This window comes from Anser anser (assembly GCF_964211835.1).
Source record: "Anser anser genome assembly, chromosome: 6".
Taxonomy (NCBI): domain Eukaryota; kingdom Metazoa; phylum Chordata; class Aves; order Anseriformes; family Anatidae; genus Anser; species Anser anser.
The window spans coordinates 22,334,217-22,347,769 of NC_139726.1; the positions used below are offsets into that span (position 1 = coordinate 22,334,217).

General features: G+C 36.5%; 1 protein-coding gene across 2 annotated transcripts in view; it reads right to left on the minus strand.

Moving 5' to 3' along the window:
- The window catches only part of LOC310901912 (uncharacterized protein), a 95,619-nt gene that overhangs the window by 20,933 nt on the left and 61,133 nt on the right, over positions 1-13,553 (minus strand). For both annotated transcript variants that reach the window (XR_014586276.1, XR_014586277.1), the window contains exons 2-3: positions 4,973-5,104; positions 3,273-3,416 (exon numbers count right to left, since the gene is read on the minus strand). The gene's annotated coding sequence lies outside the window, so the exon portion shown is untranslated. The remainder of the gene's footprint in view (positions 1-3,272; positions 3,417-4,972; positions 5,105-13,553) is intronic.

Sequence of the window (13,553 nt, forward strand, 5' to 3'; positions counted from 1 at the left end):
TTCCCTCTAGTTCTGTGAAGACGCCTCTGGCTGTGAACCACAGCCATCTGTGGGCAATAATCCTGTCTATCTAATAAATATCAGACAAAGTCATAAATTATGTGAGGCTGCACTGTACTTTAGAATAAAGGAAAAATGACAGATGGCAGAAAGCCCACGAAGTCACTGCAGGGGTGCATGTAAGTGTGCAAAATGTAGTGATGGAGCTGCCGGGAGACAGGTACATAGTGTCTTCCAAAATATTTTGCAAAGAGCTAACAAACGAATAAACTGTAAAACATACAGGTAAAGAACCATCCCATCTTTGCTACCATCTCACAGAAAAGGAAATGCATGTCTATCTTCACGCCCATGTCTATCTTCATGCCCTTGTAACCATTAAGCCTTTGCCCTGCCTTGTAGAAAGTGGGAAGCCACATAGTTTGAAAGAAGTTTTGGAGAGAAATAGTGTTCAGGAACTATGCAATGGCCCCATATGCTTTCTCTGCCTGGAAAGTGAAAGCAGCCCAAAATAAAGCTGGATGAAAATATGAATGGAAAACAGCTGTTAAGAACAGCAGTAAAACTGGGTTTGGAGGAGGTGCTCTTCTGTGGTTCTTCCCAAGCACCACAGCAATCAAACTGGAATATATAATATCAGATTCTGAAACTATTAGAAAGCTAGATGACAATTAATTAAACTGGCAAAGAACTTTAGATATTGGAACCTGACCTTCCTACCTTAAATCTGTCTATACTTTAAAAAATGGAAAATACTTTTCAATCTAAAATTAAACCGTCTTCTGCCAGAAAACTAGCCAGATGCTGTTATTAATCTGGTAATTTTATTTATGGGGTCCAGACTAAATCAAAAGTATTCACATACACAATGTCACCTCTGGATACGTTAGTTAAAGTTGCTGCTAAAAAAATGGCTAATTTCAAGCCTTACGGGTCTTCATGAAATACCTTTGTTACTTGGTACTTGACAGAACCTAAACAGAAAAAGCAAATCTCATTGTCATTGCCCCTGTTTGTTTTTAAGTAACTGCAGTGTTTGTATGAACAAGGTTCATAGAGTGCCCAAGAAAAAACAGTTTATAACTTTTTTTTTCCTACAAACCACCACAGTAGGTCTCCAACTAAACAAATCAATCCTTCTGTCCTGCATATCTTGCACAATCTGCATTAAAAGAAGAGCAAACATCCTGAAGATTTCCCAGATCTACTGCATATCTTGGGATCAAAGAAATGGGACGGGACCTCTTCCATTTTAATCAGATTTTCATCTGCTTCTAACTCCTCTGCTTACATGTTTTTTCTATGCCCCTAAAGATTTTCCTCTAATCTCTAGGTCTAGGTTAGAGCAATTTTTTTCATTCACTTAAGCACATCCAGATTAGTAGGATTTAAAGTCGTTCTTTCAAATGTGGAATATTAACCACTTTTTAAAATTGTATTTGTTCAATTTTAATTTCCAATCGCTTGGGTTAAAGAACACTGGCAAATATGTCAAAAAGAGTTTAATCTTGATTGAGCCTTCATTTTTTTCCCTATGAGTACTGTAGTCACTACTGGTGGATTTTGTATATCGCTGTCATCCCACACTTCTCTCTACAGAGCACATTGCCACTTACTCTACGCATGATACTAAACCAAAGCTACTGGAGGCTTCATAGGCAATGAAATGCAAATCCCAACATACTCCAATGCATACATGTTTATCCCATGAATTCATAAAGCTCTGAGTTATCTTTATAAATCTGACAGTAATACTTACATGTAACAACATTAAATATGGGATAATCTCTGCAGGACTGGGGTCTCATTTACACTACTGGCCCAAATTACATGTGAAAACCCAGTGTCTGCTTTCCAATAGCACTTACAATCAGTTATTTGGTAACTGAAGTTTTTCAAAATCCTCCTGAAAGACTGAAATATCAACAGGTACTAAGACTGAAGAATGAATTATTTTTGTTCCTTAAAAGAGAAATAAAAATAGGGGAGTTTTATCAGCCTTTAAGTAGTAAACAAAATGCATTGGAATATTCATGTCAATTTCACTGTCTGGAATAGTAATCACCACCCAGAAAATCAGGACAAAATTTCTGATTGAACCACAAATTAACGTCACTGCATTCCAGAGCTGAGCAATTACACTTCAGATCCCACTTAACAAAATCTGAGACATTCATTAAAGGACAGGTGATGGTTTAAGGCAGTCACAAATCTCCTCCTAGGGCACCAGGATCACATGGTATGTTTAAGTCATCTGGAGACTGTAAAGGGAAAAGTTGTACCCATCTGCCCCCTATTCACACCAGCCAGCAGGTGGAAGCCAGCCCAAAGTACACACAGATACATATTGAAAGACATGGTCATGGCTGCTGCTGTGTCCTCCTACTTCTGAGGGAATAAAGGAGGCAAAAATTTTCCAAGCAAAGCTTTGGAAACTCCCAGAGTTGAGACTTTTACATTGAACAATGCATTAAGAATATCTGGGAGGGAAAATCCTGTGCTGGCAGATGGGAGGACTAGATGATCTACAATGGTTTGTTCCATTTTTAAATTCTATCATCACATTTGTCCTCAAGCACAAACCCTCAAGGAGTTTCTTGGGGGCGGTGTATACCTCCACAACCCCTACTGCGGGCACTGGCTTAAAAGCCACAATAGAGTCCTTAGAATCTAACAACAAGAGCTATTCTAGGCGCTGGTTAGGAAAATGGGATTTAAAGGAAGTTTCTACTATTGTGCAAAATTAGGGCAAAAAATCTCCTTTCAGATAAGCAACAAAGTATATCAATTCCAACAGTTTGCTCTCCTGCTGTTGTATCCATCGTAAAGAAAGACGGTCTTTCTGTGGTGAATAAAGGTGATAGTCTAATCAATTAAGATTCCATAGAGAAAACGGAACAATTCAGCTGTCTGCCCCACCCTCTTCCCAGGTTGAAACAGGACCTTTCCACTTTACTCTGCATGTCACTTTTGTTAAAATGACAGGCTCCTCACAGAAAACACCAAACATACATGTAGAGAGAGAGAAGAATTCCCATTTTGAGATCCACCATACAAGTGAAGGTTTTTGAGCTATGAATTTGATTGCTATATGCGCTGGACAATTGCTTATATAGCATGATATGTATCATTTCTGTATATGCAGTTATAACTGTATTACATTCTGGTTATGATTATATTTATTTTGATTATATTGATATAAAGAAAAGGCATTTGTGAAATTGATATAAAGCATGCACTGCACAGAAGTACTTGTAATACAAATCACTTACCTATCATCCATGACAGTGTTCAGTTGAATATGGTGAATATCTCCACAAAGCACAATCTGTTTTGGGTGATCCTGGAGAGTGGCAGAATGTTCTTTTACAGCAGATGAAAACAGGCCTTTCGGTTGAAGTCAGAAAGTTGATTCCCTTTAGCCATAAACATGCAACACGTTAGTTATTCATTTAGCTAATTTATCATGAAGACATCTTAGAGATTTCCACCTCCTTTACTGAAGGATGAAGAAACCCAAAATTGTTCACATGTGGTGGCAGCCTTAAGTCTAACGTCACAACAACATTAACTTCATGTTGGTGTAAATTTCATACAACATCTTTAGTACGTAATGACAAGCACAATGTCAGAGCATAGCTACATTTTCTTTTTATCTGAGTCAGAAATAATGTAATGTTTACAAAATATAGAAAAAATATAAAGGCATAAAAATTTAGATTTAGCTTAGCACTGAACTCCTAATACTTAGAAATTATTGTAACACATTTTCTCTTGTACTTGTTTATGGAGGTTTGGCTGAATAAACAAAAGAGGAGATAAAAAGGACAATAAATTAAACAAATGGGTGCCAATATGAGATGCAGAGAAAATGCAGGGACAGCAGCAAAGAAGAGATATCCCCTAAAAATAAACTATAAGATATTACAATATAGGCAAAATACACATACTCTATCACAAAAACAGCATTGGCATAATCCACCAATTTTATTCAACTTACCTCAAGTGTGAACTACAGTGTGATTCATAGAATCTGTTGTTTTAGTATGAGCTTATGCTGATAATGTTTTCTAAGTAATGAACTTGCAACACATTGTTTTACCAAAATATTTCCTTTAAAAAACAAGCAATTAGCAAGCAAAACAGGTGTTTTGGGAGGGTATTTGAAAATATAATTTACTTTATCTGATCTTTCCCCATTCCAGCATTTACAACCACAAAGGCTGTCTCTCTGTCAGCAGTACTTACAACTATGAGAACTAGAAGTCACTAGATTTTAAATTTAAAGATTACTGACAACCTGACACAGACAGTTATATTCTACAAATACTCCTGTAGTATTAAAACACAGGAAAACAAAACTTTGTATTAAGAATTTCCTTTTCTTTCTTTTTTTTTTTTTTTTTTTTTTTTAAATCTTCATTTCATGTAATTATCCTGAAGATTTTCTTCAAGGGAAGGGGAATAAATATGTACAAACAAGGGTTGTCTCCCTCCCAGAGGTTTAAACTAAGCCACCTCAGAAAGACCTGACCAACATGTTGAAGTGGAAATTCTCAAATGATTGCTTTATTTATCTAGGCAAGGTTGGGCTAGTGTTGACACAACAGTTTCAGATGTTTCTAACTTTGATAATTATCAGGAAGTGCGTACATAGTGCCCTCAAAGCAGTTACTGCCAACTTCTGCTCTTTGCAGCAGTGCTCTTTTTTATAGATCACTTGGGATTTATCTAAGAGAAGAGCTAAAAGGAATCCAGACGTGTTCTAAACATATGGGAAGAAAGGCAGACCTTGAGTACCCCGACACTTATATCTTCCTGACATAAGGCAGACATCCCTACTGTAATTTCAATAAAATGCTATGATCTTAAAATATAGTGCAGCCATGCATGTTAATAGGACTCAATAGTCCTGCATAGTAAACCTATGCAGCAGACAGTCTCTGCATTCATACTGCAAGCCATGGCTTACCAGAACTGATGAATACCCTATGGACGTTAGCTTGCCTCTGACCTCAAATGAATCAGAGATCTCTGATCCTAGGCGACATGAAAATCCACAAAAGCAATTGTTAAATGCATCACCATTTCTCTCAGGAAATACCTGCAAAATAAAAAATAGGTTAGAGCTTCCAGAACCAGTAGCACAAATAAGCTAGCGAGGACTGAAGACGAATGGCGAGTTGTATGCCTCATGAGGAATAGGCCCAATGTGCCCTTCAGGTGTTAAGAGTCATGGAGCAGTGGTATGAGAGTAAAGAAAGAGATAGGGGAAATAGTCAAGAGAGAAAATAGTATGAAAACCTTAATAACGGAAAAAGAAGTTTTTAAAATGCCACAAATTGCTCTTTTATTCTCTTTCCCCATTTGGCAGTCTATTACTGGACTCATGAGATATAAGGACAATTCAAAGCCTCGCACAACCTTGTTTTGGATTTCAGTCCAATTTTTGAGAATTGTGTAACAAATGGATGATCATCTGGTCTAGGTGTTCACAAAAGCACTGGCTCCTGCTTTATTCATATTTGTTGCACTGGCCACCCCTTCTCCAGTACTTTTGACACTCTTCCTCTCTGGTTACTTTGCATCCCTTCCAGCAGTTCAGGTAGCTAGGTTCAATTGGCCAACTACTCTGGATTCTCTGAGTCTGATAAAACGCCATTTCAAGTGCTAAGAACTCTGCTAACCACCTCAGTTTGCTACCACCATGTGAGACAAAACAGTGATGCTTGGGGAAGGTACAGAGGGGTGACTAGCCAGTGCTGTAAACAGACGTGGAGAACAGAAAGATCACTCACCAAGCCACAGATACTGACACGGATACACAGATAAAATACTGAGTATTGATTTATGCCTTATGTGACTTGATGATAACCACAACAACTCATAGATCTCAAATGAAAGCCTGCTTAGCAAGCTTAACATGTTGGAATTGGTAGAATATTTTTATTTTACTGATGAATGGTCATTTGATACAACTGATAGTATTTGCCTACAAAGAAAATTAACGTGTCGAAACCTAAATCTGTGAGTGTTGATATGAATTTTACTGCATCTGTAAGGAAGAAGTGAAAGCTATCAGTCCAATATAAAGCTTGGTTATAAAGAAATTAAATCCATGAGGTACTGTCAATGTGAGTTGCAAACATACATCATGCTAAAAGAGAAAAAGAAACAGCAACTAATCAGACTCATAGTGATTATACTGTGGGTTTTGTTCTGGAAAGCATTGCCCTTTGAACTCTAAGCCACTGTCCACACTATTCTATTCCAGCTGATCATATAAATTGCTTGCATTGATCCTTAAATCCTCCTGTAGCTGACATTAGGTAGCATTAGTTACAAACATGGTACAAATTTGAAAAGATCGAAGAAATAACGGAAAAAGAAGTTTTTAAAATTCTCAGTTTTCAAATGCTATATTTAGCAATCTTTTTCTGTGCCTGTCACAGCCATTCTCTTCAGATCCATATTATAAATAAAACCATGTCTAAGTACACATTTGTCCTGCCATGAGAAAATTCTGAAATTATGAAGCTACGGGGGGGGGGGGGGGGGGGGGGGGGGGGGAGCCTTTCTTGTCATGCTACTCCAGTACTCAGATTTGGCATTAGTTAAAAACTAACTGCAAATTCACCATAAACAGCATATGATTCACAAAGTTTTCTTCATGAAATATTATCAGACTGTTATTAAGGATACTTAATGTCTCAGATTCTGATAGCTTTAATCAGAAGCTTAATGCTTTGGCCACTCTTTATATCAACAAGTATTTTATAGGCCTAGCCTGAAGAGTTTGCTGTCTAGACCAACATAGCATAAACTGACAAAGCACCGCAACTTCAGGAACAAAACCCAACAAGAAGATTAAATACTGACCACCAGACCAGTGTTCTGAGCACCTAAGTAGGTGGTTGGGTCCCACTTCAGCAATATATTTTAAGCCTGTGATTAAGGTTCCATTCAAATCAAAACGTTGTGCCTACAGTTCGGTATGTGTCCCCACGTGTTTTTTTAATTATTATTATATATTTTTTAATAAAGCTAGACATTTAAAAACAGTATAATGCTATTAGAGATTTTGGCAATTTGTTTCACGAACAGTTGGCCATAGTAGGCTTCTGAACGAGTTCAGACAATGCTATCCGAATTTCTAAAATAAAGCTTCTTAAATTGTTGTCATTGCATAGATTGAAGTGCAACCAAGCAAAGAGACAACATAATTACATTTGAATATTGAATGTTCAATTAAAATATAAAAATACATCTATATATAGACTAAAACATGTGTATTTGAAAATATATATAAAATTGAAAATATTTTTCCAGCGTGATTTCTGCTAATAATACTCCTTCAAGTCAAATAGAATGCAGTGACAGAACAGACTAATGACTTTGGTGATTTAGTGAATTATCTTCTGCAAAATCAGGTACGACATATGTTGGTGTAATGTAGTCCACCACTTTGCAGAAGGTGGTCTTCACCCTGCCTTACAAAGAAGAGCAGTCAGTCTCACTAGTGCTTCCTTCAGACCCTACATGTGAAACAAAGCAATATTTTTTTATTTTTATTTTTTTAAACTTACATTGGGTTAATGGATTGGGTCTGTAGCAAGAATAAATAAAAGGGGACTTTAAATAATTCCAATTGTTAAAGTAGAAATCAAACTCAGGTCACAAAAAAAGTACAGTGCTGGCATGAACAGTGCTATATTTTTATGGAATATTTCATTTCACTGTTGTGCAGACTGGGTATCAATATAGATACTGATCTAGAGATATAAAATATATATTTTTTCATATGCAGACATCAAGCACATATATTTGTGTGTGTGTACACACATATATACACATATGGTATAGTCTATTTAATGAAAAAAAAGTATGAAACACTATAGTGCCTTTTCTTACTGTTACAGTTAGTAAAGGCATTAGCCAGATGTTGAAACACAGGCATCAAACAACAGTGATCATTACAGTCTTCAATCACCCCATTTAGAATTTACAATAAGCTAAGCAGAAAACCATTATTTCCACCTTCAGTATAAAGTTTTCCTCAGGCTGCAAACAGAGTTCTGCAATGGACTGACACACCATCTGTTCTAACTTCAGAACCCTTTTCCGTGAAACTTCCAGCAAGGGGAACAAGCCATTGATTACACCCACGAATATAAGGACATCATTAGTTCGTATCAATAGCAAGATTAAAATCCCAGAGGGCTCTCATCAAAACCAAGACAGAAAAGACAAGACTTACATTATAATAACAAACCATATTATAAGGCATAAAATTAACAAACATTATGAATTAATCATACTCAGACAATTACAACCCATATGGCTAGTTAAATTCAATCTGCTACCTGTAGTGACATAGTCTGGATACCGTACATTCAATGCCAGTGCATTTCTCCCAGGATGTAATTACTTAATTTTGTGAATGAGAAAATGATGTGTAAAAGACAATGTTTCCATGGATTCAATGCCCCAAGTCAGATAAAATGCATGAATGCTTATCAAACTTCACAACGCGTTTTAACCCTATTTCATCACATTTATATTACCTTTAGGTGTGTATAAACATATTAATTTTGCATTCACACTCACTACTACTAAGGTTAATACGAGAAACTAACTGGGTTCAAAGCTGAGTTGTCTACAAACAGGACCTTTAAGACATAGATGCCAACAAATGGCAGAAGATTAATGAAATAAGTAATTATACTCAAGTTTTTACATCACTCGAAGCATATATATTTGGATCTTGAGAATAACCACCCACCATATTTCCATTCCACTAGCGTTTCAGTCTGTCAAAGACGTTGGCCTTGAGATTCTGGTTCAGTCCCCTCCTTTGTTAACACATAGCATGTCTTAGCATGTGACATTATACATTCTGAAACCCTGGATGTCGATTCCTCCTCAAACAAAGACCATGTCAGCTTTCTTATAATATTTATATTTAGGCAATTCCAAACTAATGCTTGGTCTTTCCCTACCCCAGTCTTGAGGCCCAACCTTTTCTCCTAGAATATCCAGAAGATTCTCCTTAAACACTTTACATTCGACATAAGCAAATCAGCTGTGTAATACAACAATGCAGTTCATCGTTTTGCCCTAAAGAAACATGAATAAAAAAAAAAAAAACAAAAACAGGAACATTCAGGTAACATAACATACACATGAAAAAGGAGCTGAAAAAAAAAAAAAAAAACATGAAAAAAGATCCAGTAGGATCTTTTTCTGATACCTCAGAACCTTCTGAAGCTGTCTTCCATCTAGTTATTCAGACTGGGTCGCTAAGATGAGGAAAGATGATATTCATAAAGGTAATTTGTCTACCAGAGATTTGGTTCTGAAAGGAGGGTAGGACATCACCTTTCTCTTACCACATGGTGACTTTCCATGATACCCAAAAAAGACTGATACTATGGCACATTCCTGGTCATTTGCTGCTGCTTTAATGCTGGACAACCATGTGCTTATTTGGGGTTGCTTTTACTGGACCTCAAGTAAAATGTTAAATGATTATTAAAAATAAGTAGAATTAATTAACCATAGTGAGTAAATGACAACTGAAATGAAACATTTTACAAAACAGCAAGGATTTAGCAGGGAATTAATAGGTTAAAACAATGACACACTCATAGGTCAAGAAATTATCATGTGCTCCTGTATTCACGAAGTATTACCAAAACCCAGCACACCTATATAATATCTCCAGGTTTACTTCCATCTTTTCATTTCCTGGACAGAATTACAACCAACACATTTAAATACTTTGAGATACTGGTCATAGTAGTCCAACTTACTTTGCACCCATCATTGAACATGCAAAAGAAAAAAATGCAATGACTGTTTGAAATTAAACAGACATTTGTTATCTCCAGCATTTTCTTATTTCATATCATACGACTGATGCAATGAGATACAAAATAAGTTACACACAAAGCATTCCTATCTGTTTTTCCAGTTGACAAGTAAAAAGAAATTGAACATTTTCACTTTCCTATTCCCTGACTGGTGGGTATTATTTAGAAAATACATATTTTTCCTTGGGTCCATAATCTCATTTATCTTCATTATTTCTGACTTGTGACACCTACTACATTATGCGATTCCAGAGAGGACAGGTGATGTCCCTTATAGACAGTATGATGTGCCCTGAATATATTTACAAGCTTTCCTGTGCTGTCATGAGCACATTAAACCCTGAGACAGGACAGAAGGTTTTAGAGCACGAATGGAGCCTTCTCAGTGGCCAAGAGCAAAGACTTGGCCCTGATGACTATGACCAGTAAATGACACTTTTATTTGATAATATATACTTCATTAAAGAAAGCAAAGGACACTTTAGTCAGTCTACAGTGATTATTAATGCACATTTTGCATGGTTAAAATCATCCAGCTTTCAGACACATGCCTTATAATATGTTGTGAGGCGCGCTATACTCACCATGAAATCCTCTGCTTGTCATGTCTTACTGCTTAATTAAAATAATGTAATCAAAAAACTCACAGAACAAATGTTGACTGAAAAAATTATGCTAATCTATATGTATCTACTATTCACATATTACTTTGAGCAGAATAAGTTGACTAATGTGTTAATAAAATGAAACATACCCAGCTATCTTGTCAAATGCTATTTTTAGCTCAGCATTTACATACATTTGTCATGAAGGGGGTACATTCTGAGTAAAAGGGATAAACACTGTTATGATTAAACATGTCTGACATGATGTTCTCATCTGAGCATTAGGCAATGCCACATGCATAGGAAACTTGCACTCATACAGTCATAAGGCCAGTGGCCTTATGTCAAAATCAAACTTACAGTGAGCAGGACAGCTTGAATTAGTCAGGAGATGCATCTGATTATACTTGCTCTGAATTTGGCCCCTAGCACTCGGGTGAAAAGATGTGGCACAAAGCTTTACCAAATACAGATTGGTAGGTCCAAACACTGCATCTCACATAGATCAGAAGAACGCTGCTATAAGAAATAGAGAAACTGAGCAGAATCTTCTTACTCTCCACAGCTGCTCTCAGGAAGCAAGGGGGACCCAGTCCCCTCACACAGGCAGACATGCTTGATACTCTGCACCAGGAAGGAATTTAGAAGTATCACACTTACTAAAATTGATAGTTAAGGAAGAGGGGAAGAACAGAAAAACTAGTAAGGAGAGGGACTGGAGAAGTGGTGCCATTTGTCCCTTTGGAAAAGGCCAGATAAACCTATATAATTATGCACCCCAGCTTTCTTAGAAAGGACATGTCTTTTAGCAGCCTTCTTTCCTCTACTCTCTGAAGGCGCTGGAAAGAGATAATCAAGACCTGAGCTCATGCAGGAGTGTACACTAATGACTTGTCTGCTTTCTTTCTTACTGCTGCTGCCATTCAAGTACAATACCAAGAGTATTTCTCACATTCTTGCTACTGAATATGCTGGGAATTCTCTATAGTCCATTTCAAATGGATAGTGCCCTGCCCCCAAAATTCTTTAGTGTGCTTGTTTAACAGTAGCATTAGCAGCGAAAGTTAAAATTTTTCCTCCAGCACCCATTTAGATACAATGTGTAGAGCCAGATTAACTTTCTCACAAGTCTCTTTGAATGTGTAACTACTCTGATGTCAACATTATTTCACACAGAAGTCTGAAATCACCACTGTGTAAGCTCTGCAGGGTGGAAAGAAAACATGAGCATATGAGACAGAGCTGTACTGCCACCATCCTCTGTGTTGTTGATTATGAGAATTTGTGCCTAATTGTCAATCAATCAAAAGTGTCAACAGCTTAATGACAACATCATATCAATTAACAAGATATCTATGAGCAATACGGATGGTTTATAGTAATCTTTGTACTTTGACATTTTCAGACTTAAAAATCTACAGGAAACAAATAATTAATACTAGCAATAAAAAAGAGAAGATTAAGAAAACCTCATTAGTAGTTCACAGATCAATAGGCATTTTCTTGTCTTAGATTAAAAGACCATAAATGTCTTAGAATTTGATAAGCACCAAAGACTGATTTTATACTAAGCCAATTTTTAAAAAAGGGAACTGTGTGTGTTTTTCTAGAAGAATGATACAACGAAAAGAGAAGGCACTAAAATCTGAATTTAGCATATACAGACAAGAACATTTGTGGTAAATCTGCCGTGGAATATTCAGACAAAAATCCTCTAATAAAACAGTAATACTTTAATACTATAACCCATCTTTTACCTAGTGGCATTCATATTTATTAGACGATTCAAATATTTGAGATATTCAAGCAGGAAGACATTTTCCAGATTTAAGTTAAAGAAAAATTTTGCCTTTCCCATACATTATCACAAAGCTCAAATTCTTAATACTATAAGATGCCTCACAGTTCTTTGAAATCTGTTTTACAATAGAATATGGCATTAGACTTTAATGTCTTGTTTCAAGTGTTTCTAGCAAGCTGCCCCCAAGAAAGTTTCTTGATCTTCGGCTCTAGCCTTCGTCTATTTCTTGTTAGTGGTCTTAAAGACCTAATGCTATAATTCAGAAAAAAGGGGAAAAAAAGATTTTTTTTATATACCCACCAAAAAAGGGCTTTCGTTTTTTTCTGAAACATCTCTTTTTTTCTAGATTTGTTACTATGAAAATCTGCCATTTTCAATTCAGTAGTTTCACCTAAAAATCAGAAAAAGGTTATTGTGCCATAGGATAACACAAAAGTAAGCCTGAAAATCACTATTCCTCATCTACCTTTATTCCTTGGCCAAATACCATCCTGCAGTGTCTTAACGTAAACTGCTGCAACAGAAAACATATCCACAGAAATGCAACTGAGTTCATAAAAGCATCCCCATGCTCCAGTTTGGCATAAACCTTTATAGATACTTCAGACTAGTGTTTGTAAAAATGACAAAGACCCCACTGCAGTGATGAGGGCCCAGAATACCAAGACAGATTTTTTGTGGCGTGTTCTAAACATGGTTCATTTTGATTCACAGAGATTTCTGAAGACGTTACAGGTACTTCAGTTGCTACATATGTTACAAGGATAACCCTGTCAGTAGATAAACTCTAATGGCACATTTCATCTTTTCTGACTGGTGGCAAAAGGAATCTTACTTATTCACTGTGAGGTAACATAAGCAGTGTACCATTTCCTAGAATAGTCTAGGGTTTATGCATTTTTCTGCATAAGAGGGCTTTTTTTGTGTCTTTTAAGGCACTTAATTGTTTTGCCTTCTCTTCTCAAAATTGAACAGTCACAGCTCTCTCAGCCTCTCATCATATGTCAGATGCTCCAAGCCCTTAATCACCTGAAGCCCTTTACTGGGCTTGCTGCAGTACGTCAACATCTGTCATGTACTGAGGAGCCCAGAACAAGACCATGGTGGTCTTTCTGCCTTCGTCTCGCTTCATTTACTGGTGTCTTATGCCTCTTGCATACTTCTAGTGCTATAAGCTTTACTTCACCATAAAATTATTTGCTTTTATATCTGACCAAAGGTTCTCTGCTAAAACTATACCTGCATTTTTATTTAATGGATGTGAGCCTTCATATA